Source organism: Ursus arctos, unplaced genomic scaffold (genome assembly GCF_023065955.2).
Source record: "Ursus arctos isolate Adak ecotype North America unplaced genomic scaffold, UrsArc2.0 scaffold_1, whole genome shotgun sequence".
Lineage (NCBI taxonomy): Eukaryota > Metazoa > Chordata > Mammalia > Carnivora > Ursidae > Ursus > Ursus arctos.
The window spans coordinates 82,238,603-82,252,242 of NW_026622763.1; the positions used below are offsets into that span (position 1 = coordinate 82,238,603).

The 13,640-nt window shown below is 41.4% G+C and overlaps 1 protein-coding gene across 8 annotated transcripts in view; it reads right to left on the reverse strand.

Annotated features, from left to right (window-relative positions):
- The window catches only part of PLEKHM3 (pleckstrin homology domain containing M3), a 173,002-nt gene extending 159,988 nt beyond the window's left edge, over window positions 1-13,014 (reverse strand). For 3 of the 8 annotated variants that reach the window (XM_044381218.3, XM_044381217.3, XM_044381216.3), the window contains exon 1: window positions 12,691-12,866. The gene's annotated coding sequence lies outside the window, so the exon portion shown is untranslated. Of the gene's footprint in view, window positions 1-12,690 lie in introns of all 8 variants that reach the window. The other 5 variants (XM_026492066.4, XM_048214276.2, XM_026492067.4 and 2 more) reach the window with 5 other exon arrangements.
- Between the last annotated feature and the right edge of the window lie 626 nt (window positions 13,015-13,640).

The following is a 13,640-nucleotide window of genomic DNA, read 5'->3' on the forward strand; positions in this document are numbered from 1 at the left end:
AGTCTCAACTCGACTGAACCTTCCTTCTACAGCTCCCCAAAGACTTTCTCAGTACACAACGACTAGTGTTCTTCCAAGTCCTCAGCCTCTTTGATGCTGTTAACCAGCTTCTCCTCAAACATGGGGCTTCACAGACATCACATACTCTGACCTTTCCTCTCATTTCTACTGCCTCACTCTGGGTCTCCATTTTCCTCCCTTCCTTACGGTCCCCTCGACAAATGTGGGCACTGCCTGAGTTCTCTTCTCTAACTACAGCTACATATTCTCCCGAGGTCCATTTATTCACATTTGTGGCTTCAATAATTACTTCTATGTTCATGCTTTCCAAACATCCATTGTTGATCTCAATCCCAGGCCTGACCTCTGGTCCTAGGTTTCCAACTATTCATAAGACTTTTCTACCTGGCTTATCTCATGACAAAATTAAGCTCAATTTGTCTAAAATCACAATCAGATTCATTCAATAAATATTTGCTAAATGCTCACCATGGGCTGGGCACTATTCTAGGCAGGGGGGACAGTAGCAAATAAAATCCTTCAATGAAGCTTCTGTTGACAAGGCCAACTTGCTCACCCGACACTCTAAACCTTTCACAACCTTGGCCTGGCTTGCCTGCCCAACTGCTCACTTGTCTTCCATATAATACTTTTCCTCCAAACTGCAATGCAATGTTTTCCCAACTCCAGAACTTTACTTAACACAGTTACCTCTGAGGTACCCTCTCCCCACCTCTACCTACAAAATTCTACAAGCTTCAATGCCACTTCTTCCACAAGCTTTCTTTAATCCCTGATCCTAAAACAGTCTGCTCTTATCTTTAAATGTCCACAGGATGTCTTTGGTACTGTCCCACAACATATATTGCATGCTGCCCTGTTCTTTCTGAAATGATGACAATAATAATTATAATTTATCAGAAGCCCATACTGTGCCAGCTACACTGCTTGATATTTTAGATCTCTAAGCCTCACGATGTATAATGTCAGTATTATTACCTCCATTTTACAGACAGAAAATGGAGGCTCAAAGACAGATAATTTTTTTTTCAAGATTTTATTTATTTATTCGACAGGATAGAGACAGCCAGCGAGAGAGGGAACACAAGTAGGGGGAGTGGGAGAGGAAGAAGCAGGCTCATAGCGGAGGAGCCTGATATGGGGCTCGATCCCAGAACGCTGGGATCACGCCCTGAGCCGAAGGCAGACGCTTAACCGCTGTGCCACCCAGGCGCCCCAAAGACAGATAATTTGCCTGAGGTCACACACCTACCCTACTGGACTTACAGCAACTTGAGAGTGGTGATTTTAACCTATTTCATTTTTATAACCTCCACTGGGCCTATAACTATGGCTAGTACACAATAGGTGCTCAGCAAATATTTGTTGAATGAACAACTGAATAAAGAGTAAGTTTTCAAAGCACTGACATCTGTAAATATAAATACCACTCTGAGTTTCTGGCAAAAGTACATTTGAATTCATTATAAGCTTATTTAAGTAATATCTGACAACACATATGTTGACTTGAGCTTTTAAGATTTTTCTTGGTAGAGAAAGCTTCTATGCTATAGAAATCAGGTTTAAAAATAACATGGCAAAGGTCAGGCAGCCAATACCTCATTCAGACCTTTTATAGAAACAAAAGCACCTATGCAGCACTAGGGAATCGTTTCGTGAACCACTGCAAATCAGTAGTTGGGCTGGTCTCATTTTCCACTGACTTAAGAGCTCAAGCTCTTTCTAATGCCAGTAAAGAGATGTTCCCCTTGAAATACACCAGGCAATCAATTTAAAGCATTTTTCAGTACATCTCTGTGCTTGCTTATTGTTTGCCACTTGCAAAATCACTGAGACATTTGATGCCCCAAGATGTTTTCCCAGAAACTAAACTAAGTATAAGCATGGCACTTCAAATCTCAGATTGCTTTGCCGTTGAAGGCAGTAATGCTACTATGCTCCTATGTCAACCACTGGATCGGAATGTCAAGGCTCCTACTGGGAATCCCATTTCATAAAACCACCAGAGTTCTAATATGTCCCACTTTTAGAAACCAAACAGACACAAACTTCAGTTGTGTGTCTAAAAATGCAGACTCATAATGTTTTCCACTTCCCTTTACCTCCACGGCAAGGAATAGAGATTAAAAAACAAACAAAATGCTGACCCAAATTATCTAGGACTGAGGTGAAGTAGGTGAAAACTTTCATCATAAAAATCACATCTTGCTACAGTCAGCCTCCAACTGCAACAGGGAATAACTTCCTAGTCCACGTAGGTGCCATCCGAGTCAAGCCAGCTGTAAGCTGAATATGTGACAGATCATAACAATGAAGGTAACAACCACCAGGGAGGTTCAGAGACCCGGATATGCAAGCCACCCAAAAAGAACCAAGAACGTAGCTTTAAAGATGTCATCAACTCATATAACCACTCAGCTCTACTGAGAATCATCATTTTCATATGCATGGCTTAGAGTTCGGTTTATAAAGTGTTTGATAAGCTTCTTGATAAAAACTAGTAGTAAACAGAGAGAGGTAAGAAAAAGTAGCAGGATTATTTTAAAGATGATGAAAGAGAAACCAAGATGACTCATCTCTTGTCAGTCAAAGGCCCTATGGGGAACAAAAAGAGGTTCCTGGAATCCCTGTCTAATCACTGGGCCAACCAAGTTCAATTACCTTTTAAATCACCTTAAATTGCTCAGGGGCCCTGATGTTAGAAGGACCATAAACTGTAAGTAGACTGAATCTGACAATTTGCCACCCAGTTTTTAGTTTGTTCAATGGAACAGAGGTGTGGCAATGAGAACACAAATTTCTGAGACCAGAAAGGGTTAACGTCCCAGCACTGCCTTCTACGCTGAATGACTACAAGCAAGTCAGGCTGACTCAGGACTTCCGGGCCCTCCTTATCTGCAAAATGGAAATTCTGCCAATGCCTGCCCCCACCTACCTTCGAGAATTGTAGAGCACAAATGCAGATAATGTATATGAAAGCTCTTTGTAAAAATCTAAAGCAATTACTATTCCTATCAGAAGCTAGCTGATTACCAACCATACAACCATTTATACTCGGCAAGCCTTTACAAGGATGGACCAAGTACCCAAACACTCTGATAGAGGCTAGGGACACAAAACCAGAACTTCTGCCCTAGAAGAGTGTACCAGCTAGTGGGGAAACAGCATAAAATCAAGTGTCAACAGTGCCTTGACAGAAGGATCCAAAAGGTGTTACAGGAACATAAATAAGGAATCATTAATAATCAAGAGATAATAAAGAGTAATGACTGAACACAATTAAATGATGTAACAGTCTACACAGAGATGACTTCAAGTTGGAAGAAACCAAAGACAAGGAAACAAACAACCAAACAAAACCAATCATACCTGTTCCAGAAATGATGCTGCTTCTGGCACAAAGCTATCAGCCTACGGTAAGAGCTTCAAAGGCTCCACCAAAGAGTAAGCTCAAAGTAAACTAACAATGGCACAATGGAAGGCACCAATGCAGAGGGCTCTTCACAAGCTGCCCAAGTCTTTCTGACCCACAGAAACATCACTGGCCAACAGAAGGCCTCTGCCCTGTGGCTGGGATGTCATGGGAAATGAATAAATGCCTCACTTCCTTTTAACCTTAATTCCTTAGGTCACTGCAGCTGATTAGCAGAAGGGAAAATACTTAAACTTTAACCTTCAAAATAACAATCAGCCTATGGGTTAGCACGTAGTCACGAAACCAGTATCCTATGGGCAGGCAGGGTGAATGTACATGAGACGTAATTAAATGATTTTTTTTTCCCACTCTCTGCTACAACTGAACTTGTTAAAAAGTGAGCCTGGAGCTTTGTTAAATGGCCTCCTGAGAATCTCAGACCCATGATAAGGTCTAAGCAAAAGGTGACTCCTTATTTGAAAGGAGAGACATTCTTGGTGGTGATGAACTGCATCCATGACCCCTCCCTCCTTTTTTGACTTAAATCTGTGACAACAATCTTGACTACCAAGCAGCCTCTTACAATTCGGTCAGGAAAGAAGCAAGGCTGGCAAAGGCAGACAAAACAGTCTATGACCTTCAACGATAAGGACAAGGTAAGGTAAAATAATAGGATGAGTCTTTGTTATTTTACTATGTACAACATGAAGGTCAGAAAAATCTCTGTCCAGCAAACGGAACAAAGGAAAAGTTTACAAAATGTGAAGGAGAAGAACAGTGGGAACTACATTTTCACCTCCAGTTCTGGATTTAAATTTATTTTATTATGGACTATATTCATGAGTATGGAATGGATTTCTAGAAAACAATGCAGCAGCATGTAAACATTCTGGAGTTGTGATTGGTCCATATTTCCTTAACCTTTTTTTAAAAGATTATTTATTTATTTGCGAGAGAGAGAAAAAAGAAAAAGTGGGGTAAGGGGCAGAGGGAGAGGGACAAGCAGACTCCCCGCTGGGTGTGGAGCTTGACATGGGACTTGATCCCAGGACCCTGGGATCGTGACCTGAGCCAAAGGCAGATGCTTAGCTAAGCACCCCTCTTTAACTCTTTTGACTTGACATTAAGATGATAGGCATACGATAATTGGGGCTCAAATAGCTGCTCATCTTCTAAGACTACCACTACTAAACTCATTAAAAATGTCCTACAAAGGGCTCATTCAATGTGGACGGACACATTTGAATGTGGAATGATGTATTTAATAAAATGTTTTAAAGCAAAATAAAGACAGTTCTCATAACTTCTAAACCAAGACCAAGATTAGGAAGTCATTGCTAGTATTTCTGAGTTACTAAAGGGCAGTCATTATTTAAGCCCTTTATCTGCATCATGTTGTTAAATCCTAACAACAACCCTCTCAGAGGGCTGCTATTATTACCATTTTACAGAAAAGGAAACTCAGACTTAAACAGATGAAGTTATGTGTCCAAAGTAATATGGCCAGTGAGTGGAAGTAAGACTCTAAAACGCACATACAGCCCTGCATGGCATTTAATAGCAAATTAACTACCCTGAGATAATACAGCTAAAATTTTACACACATGGTGCTTTGAATTTTAGTGTCAAACATCAGCAACTTTAAATTATTTATTATTAATAATTAATAATTATTTAAACTATTTTTAAATCTTTGTTAATCCCACAACTCAGAAAGTTAAATGCTAAAAATCATCTTTACACCCAGGGAAACAGTTTATACCTAATTTATTCAAAATATCATGTCTGTAATACTTCTGTGTCATTGTAAGTTCTCTGAGGGAATGGTGGATGAGAGGTCCCTGAACAAACAGAGTAAAAAGCTGTTCTCTAACTAAATAGCTAACCTCAATTCTCTTTGTGACCTTGAACACATTACTTGGAATGTCTGCAAAGGTATAATAACTGTGACTTCATTTAGGCCAAATAAGTGCTTTTGCAAATGTTGACACAGTCCTAATTGCCCAAACCTTTTACTAATGTTTCCCTAAGACATCATTTTTCATTTAGCCAATAAATAGAAACACTTGTAAAAATGTTTACTTAAAAAAAAAAACCACCCTGCTAATAAGCATTTCTGTCAAAAGAATTAAAGAAATATTTTCAAATTAAATGTGACTATAGATAATTCTAACATATTTTAACTATTAAGACATGCCCAAATAAAGTGCCTCCTTCTAAAACCAACCGAACTTTTTGCAGGGAGGATTGGGGGTAAGAATATCATTGTACGTGGGGCTCAATCAAAGTAACAAAACTGACCCACAACCTTTAGTCTTGTTTCTTAAGTCTACTGAAAGATAAGGCCAGGTTTCATATGACCACACTACCAGGAATCCATAGACATATATCTAACATTTCAGCGAAGGACAATCACTTCGGGACCATAAGACCTGGAACTGGAAGACCTCAGTTTCAATATTCCATGCACCACCTCCAAAGGTGTGATTCTGGGCAAGCCATGTGAACCTGAATTCCAGTTACCTTGATACAGGTCAAATAAGGACACCTGTCCTACCCTCTTCAAAAGCTGTCTTAGAGAGCAAGTCAAATGACATAATGCAGTACTTTGTGAACTCCAAAGTAGGGTACAGGATGCCGACAGGGGTCTGTGTGGTGCCACGGAAGGGGTCACCGCATTCTCTTTGATCTCCTCTCATTATAAACCAACGAACTGGTACAGAGAGTGGTGAGCAATCAGTTTAGGAAACTGTGAGACAGGTTTTAATCTACTCCAGGAATGCCTGCACTGTTCAAGTCAGCAAGAGTTACTGTGTTTCTGCTTTTCTGGTGGTCTTGGGGTGGGGAGATTCAACAGTGCAAGTGCATGATGATTCAAAAGGAGTATCTCTCCTCGAAAAAGAAAAACCAAATAAGTAAAACCAAATAAGTAAAACCCTCCCTTGCCCTCCAAGTTCCTCTACAGTTAAAATATTTTCTCCTCCTCCCATTTAATTCCAAGCTTCTAGAAGAAACTTGCTCTATATGCTTTCTGACTCTACTTCTCACCACCCATTCATTCGCGCCCCCACCCCTCCAGAGGCAATCCGGTTCTGTCCCAGCTGAAACTGCAGAGGCAAAGGTCATCAACTATCTCCTTGCTGCTAAACCCAGGAGACTTTTCACTGCACGTCCGACCTGACCCCTCAGCAGTATCTGACCTATTGAACGCCCACTCTGCATTGCTCTCACGAATACACTGATACAGCCTCTCCTGATATTTCTCCTTTATCTCTGGATGCTCAGTTCAGTCCGCACTATGAGCTCCTCTTAATGTTCATATCATAAATGCGGGTATTCCTACATTTTCCCCATAACCCTCTTATTTAGTTCCTCTTCTATCTGAGCAGTCTCCATTTCTGAGGCTTCAGCTGCAGTCCACGTGGCGGATGAGGAACAGATTACTCCCCTGAGCACTATACCCACAAATGCAACTGCCTCTTGGATGTTCCCTAACTCCTAAATATGCACAAACCCAGCTCCTCATCTTACCCTCAACCTGCCCCTCGACCTGGTATTGTCCATACAGTGAAGGACACCATCATCTGCCCCAAAAACTGAACATCACTAACCCTTGACCCTTGTGGCTCCTGCAACCGCAATCACTCCAAACAGCAAGTCGTATTAATTTTACCTCTACCACATCCATCAAATCTGTCCATTCCTCTCTTTCTTCATTGCCTTAGTTCAGACACCACCACCCAGTCTTCTTCCCTTCAGTCTTGCCCTCCTCTAATCCAGTCACTGCACTGCAACCCAAGAGGGCTTTCTAAAATTGAAACCCTGCTGTCTTCTGGAGAAACCATACACTTCTTAACATTGCCCGTAAGAGCTCACGGCCACTTACTTTCCTGAGCTCATCTCTTGACTCTCCCTCTTTACCCCCCACCCCACAACACGCACGGACACAACTTGCCTAATTTTAATTCAGCCTTTGGGTCTCTGCTGAAGTTGTCACTTCTTCCCTGCCCTCCCACGTCCATTTTGGTCATCCCTCTTATGTGTTCCCATAGCATCCTGACCTCAATTATAATGCCCTTCATGCTGTGTAAAATGGCCTGTTTACTTGTCTGTCTCCCTCAGGAGACCATAAGTTTCATGAAGGCAAAGAGTGCCTGCTTTATTCAAAGTTGTACTCCTGGCTCCAAGTACAAGAGCTATGTGTCACAGCACACAACAAGTGCTCAACTCTTACTTGTTCGCCAACGAATCAATGAACCCCTGAGAGTAGAAGAAAAGTTGTTCTGGAAAAGCTAAAGTGCTGATTCAAATGGATCAAGAACACATGGGAAAACATCTTTTAATTTCCTAGAGCATAAAAACTGGTTACCTTTCTGATGTTTTCTAACCTACAATACATATTCCCTATTCTTTGACTGAACCCTGCATTTACAATCACATATACACGCCACAAAGTGAAGTGGATATTTAGCAATTTCCCCATTAGATAAATGTCCACAGGTAAACTGGATAATGCAGAACTGGGCACCTTTAGTTTGTATTGAATTATAAATTGGTTACACTAATCAAGATAACTGGACAAATCTCTACTGCACTCACAAACATGGCATATAATTGGAGAATCCAATTTGAAACACATACTCAAATTAAGGTTAATGTGTATGAAACACAAACAAACCGTTAACGAAAATAGCATGCCCGATATTTCAATACAATGGCCTCTATATTTTAACTTTGGTTTTTGCTTATAACTCATGCTGCCATCAAGACTAATTACATCCACAAACCAAATACAGTTCTTACCTTATTGTCAGTATGAAGGTAAATTGTGTGGGCTTTTTATTGTCTGTCTGGTAATATCCACAGTAACCAATGAAGGAGAGCAAACATAATGCATGGAATTTACCACCGGTGGTTATTTTTATCATGCCGTCACTCAGTACCCAGTTCTCAGAATTATACAGCTTGCGCTAGAAGCTCTAAGCTAAGAATATGGTTCAGCTACTTATGAACCAAAGGCAAAATCACTTTAAAAGGAAAAGGGAAAAGAAAAAAGCAATTCCTTGCTAGACATCCTTCCATACGGTTTCTTTTAAGGGATTAACATTCTCCATGAAGAAAATCACCATTTGGCTAGTGCCAATGGGGCAACAGACAGTTTCTAGACATTTCTTGTAGGTATGAAAGAATAAAGCAAAATGAAAACAGGAAACGGAACCAGTGGGAAAAAATTAAAGAGTATCAGTGCTCTGGGTGCCCCTGGAAACTGTCTAGAGATGGAGGATCCTAAAAAAATCTGCCCACGTGATTTAATCTTTTCCAGGTTCCTATCAAAATCAGGTCTTCTGAAACAAGTAATTAGTACCCATCTACCTACCTGTTCTTAAATATGTAAATGTATAGCTGACTTCGAGTATTATGGGAAGCCTGCATACATGATTAAACTAGAATAGAAAATGTCAAGTATCTGATAAATATTCAATGAATATTAGCATTGAGTGTTTTGTTACGCAGATGTTACTGGCCCAGGTCCAGCTTAGTTTTCCTAGCCAGAACATGCAGACATCTTTTTGCAAATGGTTACATATCCATCACAGTTCTTTTTCACTTGTATAATTAACCTGGGTCTAGAGCCCAAAGCCTAAAACCCATCAATTTATGAGAAAACAAAGCTACATTAAGCATCTGTGAACATTAACTATAAAAATATTTCTAAGTTCCTTTGGATCGATTGCTAGAAGTAGAAGTATTAGGTCAAGGGGTAGGAGCACTGGTGAGGCTGTTCATACATTCAGCCAATGAGCTTTTCAGAGAGGTTATACCATTTGCTCACCCCTCACAGCATTTGAGAGTGTCTGCTCCAATGCACACTAACTAATGTGAAGAACTGAAATTGTTAACAATCTATGTAAATTTAAGAGCTGGAAAAAATGGGACCCTGCGGTTGTTCCAATTTTTGTATCTTTGGTTAATGAAAAGAGAATGTATTTTCATATTCTTTTTTTTTTTTTTTAAAGATTTATTTATTTATTTATTTGACAGAGATAGACAGCCAGCGAGAGAGGGAACACAAGCAGGGGGAGTGGGAGAGGAAGAAACAGGCTCATAGCAGAGGAGCCTGATGTGGGGCTTGATCCCATAACGCCAGAATCACGCCCTGAGCCGAAGGCAGACGCTTAACGACTGCGCCACCTAGGCGCCCCTGTATTCTCATATTCTATTAGTCACTTAATTTTCTCTTCTATGGATACTCTGTTCCTGTCTTTTGCCTACTTTTCTGCTGGAGTCTATATTAATTTTCTATTGCTATATAACAAATTTCCACAAACTCAGTAGCTTAAAGCAACGCCTGTTTCTTATTTCACGGTTCTGTAGGTCAGAAGTCTCGGTAAGCTTGACTGGGTTCCCTGTTCAGGGTCTCTCTCTCGAGGTTAAAATCAAGGTGTTGTTGGCCAGGCTGGACTCTTATCTAAAGGCTCTGGTAAAGAATCCAGTTCTAAGCTCATTCAGGTTGTTGGCATAGTCCAGTTCCTAGACTGTGCCCCTGAGTCTGAAGTTCGGTTTCCATGCTAGGCCACCCCCAACAATTCTAGGCATCCTGCATCCCTCAAGGCTCCCCCATTCCTTCTCGAGTGTTGCCTCCACCTTCAAAACAGCAACCCCATGTTGTTCCTCCTCAAGCTTCACAAATCGTTTGGATTTCCCCAGCCAGAGAAAGCTCTCTACTTTTATGGGCTCCTGTGATTAGATTAGGACTACTCAGGTATTTTCCCCATTTTAAATTCGACTGTGTCCTATAACATAATATAGTCAAAAGAGTGATATTTCATCATCTTTACAGGTTGCACGGATCAGGGCATGCAATCTTGGTACAGGGGCATTTCTACAATTCTGCCTGCTCTAGAGTCTTCGGTGTTTTTTCTTACCATTTGTTCGTGCTCTTTATGATAAACCTTAATTCATGAATTTACCAAATAAATGAATCTTACTGATGACTATAAGAAGTTGCATATTCACAATGGCAAAGGCAACTGTGGTTGGCTGCTGCGTGCTAATAAGAATTTTGAGGGGTATCTGGGTGGCTCAGTTGGTTAAGGGTCTAAGTCTTAATTTTGGCTCAGGTCATGATTTCCGGGTTGTGAGACTGAGCCGCGCATCGTGCTGGGTGTGGAGCCTGCTTCAGATTCTCTCCCTCTCTGGGAGCCTTGAGTGGCTCAATTGGTTAAGCGTCTGTCTTTGGCTCAGATCGTGATCCAGGGATCAAGCCCTGCATCAGGCTCCCTGTTCAGCGGGGAGTCTGGTTCTTCCTCTCCCCAGTCTGCCCTCCCCCCTGCTTGTGCGTGCTCTCTCTCTGTCAAATGAATAAATAAAATCTTAAAAAAAAAAAAATTTAAAAAAAGATTCTCTCCCTCTCCCTGCCCCTCCCCCTCCAAAAAAAAGAATTCTTAATACCTAACTTTGCCAACACTGATTTTTATTTTAATTGTGAGAAAATACCTATAAACTTTGCCATCTTAACCATTTTCAAGTGTACAGCTCAGTAATAAGTTCATTCACATTGTTGTGTAACCAATCTATAGAACTCTTCATCTTGCAAAACTGAAACTACACTCATTTAACAAAACTCTCCATTTTGCCCCTCCCCCACCTTCTGCAACCACCATTCCACTTTCAACATTGGTTTATTTTTATTACATGTATTTTTTAAAAAATCAATGAAATAGTTTATTTTTTAGTAATCTCTACACTCAACGTAGGGCTTGAACTCATGACCCTGAGATCAAGAGTCACATGTTCTTCCAACTGAGACAGCCAGGTGCCCCTTATGTATTTACTTACAAACATATATATAGCAATTATTATATGCACTATTCTTAACGCTTTAAAAGTACTAATTCGGGGTACCTGGATGGCTCAGTCGGTTAAGCATCGGTCTTTGGCTCAGGTCATGATCCTGGGGTCCTGGGATCCAACCCCATAACCCTCTCCCTCTGCCTCTCCCCCCCCTCCGCTCATTCTCTCTCCCTCTCCCTCTCTCTCAAATAAATAAATAAAATCTTTTTTAAAAAATAAAAATACAAAAAATAAAAATACTAATTCATTTAATCCTCATAACAACCCTATGAGATCAGTACTATTAGTAAACCCATTCTACATATTTGGAAACACAGCAGGTAACTTTCCAACATTATACAATAGGAAGTGGCCACGCAGGAACTGCAATCCAGGCAGTCTGGCTTTATAGTTCTTGCTATGAACCATTACATTGTGAAAACATTCATTTTAAAGACAAACTCATAAGGCATTAATATTATTTCTTTGATGTACACTTCTCTGATTTAATCTAATACTCTTCTAACTAAAAGTTAGACTATGTGATGAAGGAGACATGTCTATATATAGCCCAATTTTTGGTGAAGGCATTTTCCAAGTTAATGAAATGAAAACTGCCTTGTATTTGATTATAGGTACAATTAAAACTTATATGTAGTCAATATATAATAAAATACCTTATGAATGAATACAAATTGCAATTCACTATGACTACTAAAATGAAATAAAGAAAAGGAAGTGTTTCTCTTTACGAGGAAAAAAGAAGGGAAAAAACTTCCGAATAAGTTTACAACAGCATAGCTCAATCTCAGTTTAACCTGTTAAATTCAAATCTGCGCTGCTTTGCAAGCTATAAATCCAGACCAATCTCAGTTTGCCATTCAACTATGTATCTTAGTAGACACGTATTTCATTTATTGAGTGGGTCTGAAATTTTCTTATCCTGGTGTTTCAGCTTAGTAATCCTCTCATAGAAGACCAAATCATGCTTGTCATCAGTCACACAGTATCGTTTACTACACATTAAAAATGACCGGAGTCCACAGAGGGAACGATCGCTGTTTCTCTAGGAGCCCCGGCGTGATGTGAGTCAAAGGCTCTGCTGAGATTTGGTTTCTAGGACCCAGGAAGCAGGCAGACTAAAAACAACGCGCAGAACGGGATCAGCTATTTCAAACTGCTTTCTACTTATATACCCGTTGTATAAAAATAAGCAGACAATGCATCATGTAACCTACCCTCACCCATTATCCACGACACTGTAGTGCAGTCTCCAGCACGAAACCAAAACCAGAGAACGGAACAAACAGCAAAATCATCGCCACCCCAGGGATGCTCTCGGATATTTGTTACAACGCTGTCATCCCCACACCCTTCCCCCACTGGCCAGCCAGGCAGCACAGAAGCAGACGGATGCTCACCTGGCCGCCGGCGGAACCTCTCCCCTCACCTGCCGGGCCTGCAGTCTACTCCTGGCTGGGGCTCGGCTTCGCAGCAAGCCCGCCTCGCCGTGACAGCCCGTCTGGCCGGCGACCATCCCAGCCCGGCTGTCTGTTTACAAGCGCGGCTCGCGGTCCCGCTCTTAAATGCTTCCCCCCAGCCACCCGGGAAGCGAGACCCGGACACACAAGGTTCCAGGTCGCAGGGACTCGTCTTTTTGGCCCCAGGACCCGGCCGCCGGGCAGGGCCTGACCGCACCGCCGGGCCTTATCTCTGTCTCCTTCTGCATGGTTTTTATCACACGCATTTTGGAAACAATGGCGGGTGCCGCAGAGTCTCCCCACTGCTCCTCCCAACGCCCAAATGGATGTTTGCGATTGGAAAATTTCACTGGGAACAGATGCAGGATTGGACTCATTTTTAGCAGCTCCCTAAGAAAATTACTCAGATAAGTTCTTTCTGAAAATAGGACTATTACAACCTGGAGGTTGCTTCCCATTTCAGGTTTGGAGCTGCAGAGAAAATCAATTTTCACTGTCCTTTCATGTTGCAGACAGCAGGTTGAAAGGGGGTGATTTTGATGGGAAGTCTTCAACCCCCATTCGGATTCCCCTCAAAACAGAAAGTGGGGTGTGTGTGTGTGTGTGTGTATCGTGTTCATATATGCACCGACTGGCGCCTGGGTGCTCCTTAGTCAGACACCCCATCCCACCAAACCCACAGTGATTTGGGCCACTTTCAAGAAGATATGCTGGTTTAGCTGGATAAGCCTTTCCTTGAAGTTTCCCTACTTTATTTCCTATCATAGCACACTTCCTAACCATTTTCTCAATTTATAATTACGCATTTATTTTCCTGTTTTATTGGCTTCTCCACCTCTACCCCACCTCACCTGTAAACTTCCTGAGGGCAGGAACTATTTCTTTTCTCG